This window comes from Sinocyclocheilus rhinocerous, unplaced genomic scaffold (assembly GCF_001515625.1).
Source record: "Sinocyclocheilus rhinocerous isolate Xijiao unplaced genomic scaffold, SAMN03320098_v1.1 scaffold946, whole genome shotgun sequence".
Lineage (NCBI taxonomy): Eukaryota > Metazoa > Chordata > Actinopteri > Cypriniformes > Cyprinidae > Sinocyclocheilus > Sinocyclocheilus rhinocerous.
In genome coordinates this window covers 150660-159732 of record NW_015633151.1, presented here as the reverse complement: position 1 = coordinate 159732, position 9073 = coordinate 150660, and positions in this window count along the sequence as shown.

The window sequence follows — 9073 nt, the reverse complement described above, 5'->3', positions numbered from 1 at the left end:
TTTCCCCCCCCCCCCCCCTTTTTTAAGCCTAACCATTTTTTATTATTATTTATAATTCTGTACTGCACTTAACAAATGCATTTTATCATATACAATGTGTTATGTAAACCATGCTGTTACATCTTAAATTTGGTGTCAATCAGACTAACATGTAGCTTATGACTCTAATAATATATTTTTTAAATGCTCATTGTCATATAAACATTAATATAATTCATTCAGAATACATCTTTGGTAATTTGGTAATCTGCATAATGTGCAGCCTTTTCTTTATTTTAAACCGAAACGATCATTCCATGTGTAGGAGGAGTTGAGGGCCCGGGCCCATAATGGTTGACAGATGTGCTATAGAATGAGAGTTCTGTAGTGCTCAAGTGAAATCCCAGATTTCTCTCTCTCTCTCTCTCTCTCTCTCCGCACAGTCAGGTCCTCCAGTCTGCTCTCCATCTCCAGCAGTGACAGTCCTGAGTGGGCCGTATGTGAATATGTTCTTTAATGCAGCCATGTCTCCTGTCAGAGTAGAAATGTGTCCAGATGGAGGGACCCCACTGTGCAGGCCTGGCCAGCACTCGAGGGGTGAGGAGAGCTGATGTGTGGGGTGGAGATCCGGTCTAACTGGACTCTTTCTCAGCGTGAGGGTTGCTGAGTTTTGGCACACCACCGTTTCTCGACTCAGGTTACAGTTACGCTCGTGCCGGCCGTGTCAGACATGTTGTTTTTTTGTGGCTTGTCAACCCCATGAACCTTGAACAGATTAGTTTGAGTTCAATTTAATGAAAGTGTTGGAGCTTAATTCATCAAGCAGTTTGTGAAAGGGTCAGCTGATTTTCACCAAGGAATCTGAACGGCTGACATTAAATACGATCACTTCATCTGTGCATCTCAGAGCTGACACTGACCAGATTTTCTATTATTAAATGTTTTTTTCTTCTTCAGAAAATTTAATTCCCACCAGAATATTAACTGTAGATTTTACAATTTAGTCCTGACATTGGAACCTGATGGTCAAACAGAGGTTTATTTTAATTATTTTGTACTAAAATTAACTAAAATTTTTTTTTAATGTATTGAATTTATTTATAAAAGAAAGTAAATTATTTCTTTCTTAACACAGGAATAAAGCATTTTCGACTTCATTTGAACAAATAATAATATTATTGCTTCAATCCTACTTTAGCACAAATTAAATTACTTTTAGATCACTTTTATAATTTTACACAAATGTTATTGTATTTAGCATTTGTAATTAAAATTGTAATTTCTACAATTTATTCCTGAAATGTGTACCTGATGGACAAATAGAAGAACAAGTATTTGCTTTTTTTTTTTTTTTTTAAAGGTTAATTAATATTATTTTTATATTTATATATATTTTTTTATTATATTGTAAATTAACACTTTGTGAACCACCTTTAAATTAAATTACTAAAATATTTAACTTTCTTAACACAGGAATAAAGCATCTCTTATCTTATTTTTTTAAACAAATATTATTATTGTTATTTTTTATTATTGACTCACTCCTATGCACAAAATAAATTACTTTTCCCCCAAAAAATTAATTCCCACCAATTAATAGCTATTTGTAATTTTTACAACTTCATCCTGAAATTTAAACCTAATTGACAAACAGAGGAACAAATATTACACGTTTCAAGTTAATTCAGATTTTTTTTTTTTGAAGATTTGGGAAATCAACACTTTATGTGAACCACCTTAAAAAAAATCTTAACACAGGAATAAAGGATCTTTCATCTTATTATTTGAACAAATATTATTGTTATTACTTATTATTGGCTCACTGCTACTTTGGCTTATTTCTATTCTATCCAGTTACATCTTTCATTTATTTATTGAATTTTTATGCGGTCAAAAGAGGCTTGAATTCAGCTTTTCATTGCAAACTCACAATCGTGGATGTGATTCAACCTCAACACATGTCAAATTCGGCCACGGATGAATCCGAGAATCAAGCGAGCCGGGGAATCTCACTGAAAGCGCCTCGCAGTCTTTCCCAGCAGTGTGTTTGTCAAAACTGTGGGTTCTGTATGTTTTACCGGGTATATCTCGCACTCTGCCTCTCCGTATCAGCAGTCAGATCACCATTATCAGCAAAGTGACGGCTACACTCAGAGCAGTCATCTGTCATTCTCCTTCTTTTGCTTTGAAAAGCCCAAACCTGACACCGGCTGACAGCCTCTGTTGTTTACCCAACTAGAAGGACACGGGCGATTGTTCGGAGAACATGACACGGCATACTGGGCGGCAATATGGCGGACGGCTGGACCCCTCATCAGCCGGCTCTCAGCACCTCCGTCAAGACTCAAAACCCAACAGAGTATCAGATTCACGGGCCCATATTTAAGCAATCTGAGGTTTGCATGATGATTTGGGTAAGGGACTGGGGAATTGAGCCAGGGAATTGAAACTGACATTCTGCTGGGGGAGAGACGGAGGAGTTGAGGAAAGACCACCTGGGTAACCTTTCATAGAGCTGTCCTCTGGTGCCAAAACACCCTGGAATAATATTCTCCCTCTTGCTCCATTTCACAGTCTTGTACTGAGTGCTAAAACAGTGCCAGAACGTTCGTGAGCGTATTCAGTTTTAGTAGTTCGATTAAAGGGATAGTTCACCCACAAAATAATTGAAAATTCTGTTCATATTGTTCCAAACATATTTGACTTTCTTTTGAGGGAAAGAAAAGAAGATATTTTGAAGAAAGAACATTTTCAGCTCCCATTGACTTCTATTGCATGGACAAAAAAATTCAGTGGAAGAACTGAACTGTTTGATTGCAGCATTCTTCAAAATATCTTCTTTTGTGTTCAACATCTATTTTGAAGAAATGCATACAGTTTTGGAACAACATGAGGGGGAGTAAATGATGACAGAATTTGTATTTTGGGGGCAAATATCCCTTTAAACTGATTCAGATTGTTCACTAACAAACTTCTAATACATCTAATGCTATAATCCTAATAAATCATGGTAACACTTCACTTAAGGCCATTATGTGTAATGCATTACAAAGGGTTATTAAAGGGTATGATGCATTATAATTGTTTATAATGTGCTTTGTAATGCATTATATCTTGTTGTAAATAATTTTAACCAAATTTAAAATGCATAATGTAACAATGAATTGATAAGTGTTATAATGTATTAACTGGGGTTACAGTTATTCGTGAGATTGTACAAAGCATGCATTACAAGGCATAATTGATGCATTAAAACTACTTTTATAATGTATTATACAGTACATAAAGGTTTTAAGTAAAGTGTTATCTAAATCATTTGTATATAACTGCATTTGTAATAAACACCAAATCATAATTTCATTTAAAAACGTTTTATTTGAAAAAGCACAAAAACATTGATCATATATTGTCAATGATGCTGAAAGGCTTTTGTTGTATGAAACGTGTGACAAGGGATAGTTCAGCCAAAACGAAGCGAAGATATTTTGAAGAATATCTACTGTCCAAACAACATTGGAGCCCATAGACTTTTAATGAATGCAAAATACTTATCTTCTTTTGCATTGACATGAGGGAGACTCAATAATAACAGAATCATCAGTTTTGAGTGAATTATCCCTTTTAATATTCTCTCCATGTGCATGTATATGTGTGAGATAATGAGAGTTGTTCTGATCACCGAGAATAGAAATGTCTCTTTGACTTGTGAGCAGAATGGCAACAATGAAAAATTGTTAATATGATGTCTTATAAAGGCTTCATGGTCATTGTGGGGACTGCGGGTGCCTTTACACACTTGAATGGGGAATTCCAGTCCGTTCTGCCCACAACAACAGACCTGGTGGGAATTGGCAGCTTTCTCACTCTCTCTATTTTGATGTCTCTCTCTCTTGGTCCTTCGTTCCTTAATATATATGTTGTGTGTGTGTGTGTGTGTGTGTGACGGCCTTTTGAGAGAGTGAGCAGACATCCTGTGTGTGACAGGGATCACTTTTAGTAGAGCACTTCACTCATTTCCCTCCTCCAGCCCACATACAATCCTTTCATTCATTCTAATTAAGACTGAACATTGTGTGTGTGTGTGTGTGTGTGTGTGCTTCTATATCTGAAATGAAAAGATTCAGATGTTAGTTCCAGTTTAGTTTGTTTACTTCTTACCAGACATCATCTTACCAGAGATCAGGAAAGCAAAAAGGCTAAAAAACAATGGTGAATGCAAACAATTAACTGGAATTGTGTCAAATTAACACCTCCCTTATGTTTTCTTGTGTATGTCAATTGGTAGAAGCTTGGCAAAGAAAGCAGATGTCAACATGGGCAGTTTGCATAACATGACTTCATCTTTGAAAACCATGAAGAAAACTATGCAAGGTAAAAGAAAATATGGGTATACAATAAATGCGGGTTCACTTGCAATCAGAACCACAAACCTCAATGTTTCATGTTGTGAATGTTGTTGATGGCCATGAAACCATCAAAATTCAACCAACTACTCACAATAAAGTTATTTGTGCATTTCTCTTAAGTTCATGTCATGTTAATATTTATGTATGCATGTATTTATTTATTTATTTATTCATATGCATTACGTTTATGTGATTTATTACAAATCTTTGATCTTAAGGGTATTACTGTTGACTTTTGCATGATACACAATTTTGGCACTGTATTGTCCAATGTCAAATTTGGTTGGCAAAGTAATAAAGCGACAGCTTAATACTTTTATTCAGCAAGGATGCATTAAATTGATCAAAAACGACAGTAGACATTTATAATGTTAAAAATTAAAAAAGAAATGTTCTATTTGAAATAGCTGTTCTTTTGAACTGTGTTCATCAAAGAATCAGATGTGTTTTCCACAAAATTATGGCTGTTTTCAACATTGCAAATAATAAGAAATGTTTCCTGAGCTCCAAATCAGCATATTACAATGATTTCTGAAGGATCATGTGACACTGAAGATCTTGCCATCACAGGAATAAGAGAAATGTTATCAACCCCAACCCTTTGAAAGGTAGTTTGTGTGTGTGTGTATATATATATATATGTGTGTGTATATATATATATATATATATATATATATATATAATGAAGAATAAATAAAGAAACTGCTTATATACAGAGTAGATCCATGGCTCTCTGAAAGCTGGACACTGCTCTCCTAAAACACAGGCCAGACCCTCAGTCAACTCTCGGCTCTTTCTCTTAAGCAACTTAGATCCTTACATCCTTCAGGTAATGCTGAATAGAATAAGATTTGGGAGAAAAAAGTAAACAGAATGTCCACCGGCACCCATTACGTTTTCTCCAAGAGCCCTTTTAAAGCCTGTGATTACTTTTGTCGCTCTGCTCTGCTTTTGAAACCAGAATCTGGCAGCGGTGGTTAGAGCCGCATGTAACACAGTCCAGCAGGCGACATGTTGACCTGTGACTCTGACAGGATATGCCATGAGAGGTAACAAGAGCGGTGGATATGCCTCAGGCCACTGAGAGCCTGAGCTGTCACATGCATTATTCAAAGGCCCGCCTCAGGGGACAGCAGCACTAATGGTCTCCATGAGAATGTACCTGATAGCAGGACTGCGGTCAGTTCATTTAGCATCATGGCACCTCTGGCATCCAGCTTCATGACAACATACATGGCTCAGATTGCTGGCTGCATACAGCCGGGAAAAGCACTGAGACGTGAGAGTGAAGTTTCGCTGAGAGAAACTGTGGTGAAATCAAAGTCTTCCTCCACAGTATCACTGTGAAGTACATACTTCCAAGTTTGATCCCAAAAAAAAAATAAAATAAAATAAAAACTTATGACAATATTCTACAAAAAAAAAATGCATTTGGGCTCACTTGAAATTGTACAATAACGTTGTTTTTGAAAGCTAGACCAATTTTTTAATACATTAGAGATCAATATAACATTGTGTATGGGCTTAAAGTGCACACTCTGAGCTTTATTTTGAGGGTATTCTCATCTAAATTGGAGGAAAGGTTAATGAATTACAGCTCTTTAATATGTATATCCCCCTTTTTCAAGGGACCATAAGCCATTGGACAGTTGACTCAAAAGCCATTTCATGGACAGATGTGGACTATTCCTTCGTTATTTCTACATCAATTAAGCAGGGAAAGGTCTGGAGTTGATTCTAAGTGTGCCATTTGCATTTGGAAGCTGTTGCTGTGAACCCACATCATGCGGTCAAAGGAGCTCTCCATGCAGGTGAAACAGACAATTGTTAGGCTTCAAAAACAAAACAAATCTATCAGAGAGATAGCAGGAACATTAGGAGTGGCCAAAACAACAGTTTGGTACATTCTGAGAAAAAAAGAATGGATTAGTGTGCTCAGCAACATAAAAAGGCATGAACATCCACGGAGGACAACAGTGGTGGATGATCGGAGGATCCTCTCCATGGTAAAGAAAAACCCTTTCACAACATCCAGCCAAGACAAGAACACTCTCCAGGAGGGAGATGTGTCACTGTCAAAGTCTAATCAAGAGAAGACTTCATGAGAGCAAATACAGAGGGTTCACCACAAGGTGCAAACAAGACCAGATTAGACGTTGCCAAAAAAACATCTAAAAAAGCCAGAACACTTCTGGAAAAGCATTCTTTGGACGGCTGAAATTAAGATCAACCTGTACCAGAATGATGGGAAAAAAAAGTAGGAGAAGGCGTGGAACAGCTCATGATCTAAAGCATACAACATCATCTGTGAAACATGGTGGAGCAATGTGATGGCAGGAGCATGCATGGCTTCCAGTGGCACTGGGTGTTTATTGATGATGTGACAAGAGGACAGAAGCAGCTGGAAGAATTCTGAAGTGTATAGTGATATACTCTCTGCCCAGATTCAGTCAAATGGAGCAAAATTGATTGGACGGCGCTTCATAGTACAAATGGACGATGACCCAAAACATACAGCAAAAGCAACCCAGGAGTTTTTGAATGCAATATTTTGCAATGGCCAATTCAATCTCATGATCTCAACCCGATTGAGCATGCATTTCATTTGCTGAAGACAAAACTAAAGGCAGAAAGACCCACAAACAAACAACAACTGAAGTCAGCTGCAGTAAAGGCCTGGCAAAGCACCACAAAGGAGGAAACCCAGTCTCTGGTGATGTCCATGAGTTCCAGACTTAAGGCAGTCATTGCCTGCAAAGGATTCTCAACAACAACAACAAAAAAAATGAACATTTTATTTATGATAAAATTCTTTGTCCAATTACATTTGAGCCCCCTGAAGATGGGGGGACTGTGTATAAAAATGGTTGTAATTCCTAAGCATTTTATGCTATATTTTTGTTCAACCCCTTGAATAAAAGCTTAAAGTCTGCACTTCAATCACATCTTGATTGTTTTATTTCAAATCCATTGTAGTGGTGTATAAAGGCAAACGCACAAAAACTCAGTCAGTGTCTAAATACTTACATACCTGACTGTATGTATTTAATGTTTTATATTTTACATATATTTAATATATATAATAATAATAATATATTTTATATTGTTTTTATCAATGTTATCATTTTTAAAAATTATTTTAAAAAATTGTTTTCATTATTTTTGGGGAAAACCCATATATAATATAGCCTATAATATTTTTTTTTACACTTTAGTTTTGGCACACATAAAAGTAAATAGTATAATGTAATAAGAGTTTTTTTTTTAGACTGCACAATGCCAAATCTGCATTGTCACTATAAGTCAAAAAGCCTAACATACAGTAACTGCGGTTTTATAGTTTTGTATGTTTATATTTTTTTGCTTTTAACACCAGCAGCCGTCAAGCTGATAAGCTAGCATTTCAGACACACTTTTTGCGTTCTGAGGAAGCAGATAGCATTGTTTGTTTGTGTTTGTTGAGTGTGTGTTTGTGATTTCAGTGTGCGGGTTGGAAAGCGGCACTCCAGTCGGGACTCAGGGACTCCTCTGTCTCACTCCAACAGGTGTTGATCTCACGGCAGGCCCTGACAGGAAGTTTCCGCAGCTTTCCACCAAACCCATTGGAGTGCACATCAGCCTGACGGATGGATGAATGACGCCAGTGAAAAAGGATCGCTATCCTCCGGGCTAACCCGCTCAGGATGAGTGACAGGGTGCAGGCTGGAGAATAGACTGCCTTTGAACCTGAAAAAACTCTTTTCCCTCCCTTTCTCAACTCTTTTCTCCCCCTTTTCTCTTCTTCAAGGTGCAGATTCCCCCCAAACTCTGGCCGATCCTCTCTTTTCTCTGTGGTGGCGTTTTGTTTCGACTGGCTAAGGGTGTGTGTGGTGGGCAGTGCAGGGTGTGAGGCGTGTTAAATGCTCTCCTTTCAGAGGCAGAATGTGTCAGTCAGCTCACAGGCCCTGTTTTGTTTGGAGCTGTCAACTCTTCTGGAAGATGGAGAGGAAAAACCGGGGGAGTGAAGAGGGAGAGAGAGAAATCAGAGGGCAAGCGGAGAGGGACGTGTGGGTGTAGGCAGAGAGACAGCTGGGAGGCCTACAGGAGAGCCTGACCTCACCTCAAGAGCAAAGGGTCACTGGCGGGCCACTCACAACTATTCCACAAAGCTGAAATGAGTTACTGAATACTCAGCCCATGCACAGCAGAATAACTCATACAGCTAGAAGAGCAAATGTTATACAAATGTTATACAAAGTATAGTAACATGAAGGTGTTTTGTAAAAGAGAAATGGTATATGGCAAACTTAAAGGGACAGTACACTCACAACTCATCAGTTCTGTCACCTTCATGTTGTTCCAAACCTGTGTCGACTTTCTGCGATATAATGTTGACGCCTATATTCTGCATTCAGTGAAAATAGAACTGGGGCTGTCAAATTTAAAAAAGTAAAAGGCATAAAAGTAGTCTATAACTTTCAAGTCTTCTAAAAAAATATGATAGCAGCTTTGCATGAGGAAAATAACAAAATTTAAGTTGATATTCACATGATATTGCACATGATGCTTCTTGCGTGACTTTTAACTATACATAATGTGCCAGATTTGAATATACACTAGTTATTGAATGTCTTTACAGGACTCCTGAAAAAAAATATACAAAAATATGTCTGCTAAAATATTTTTCAAATATATTTACATACATTTTC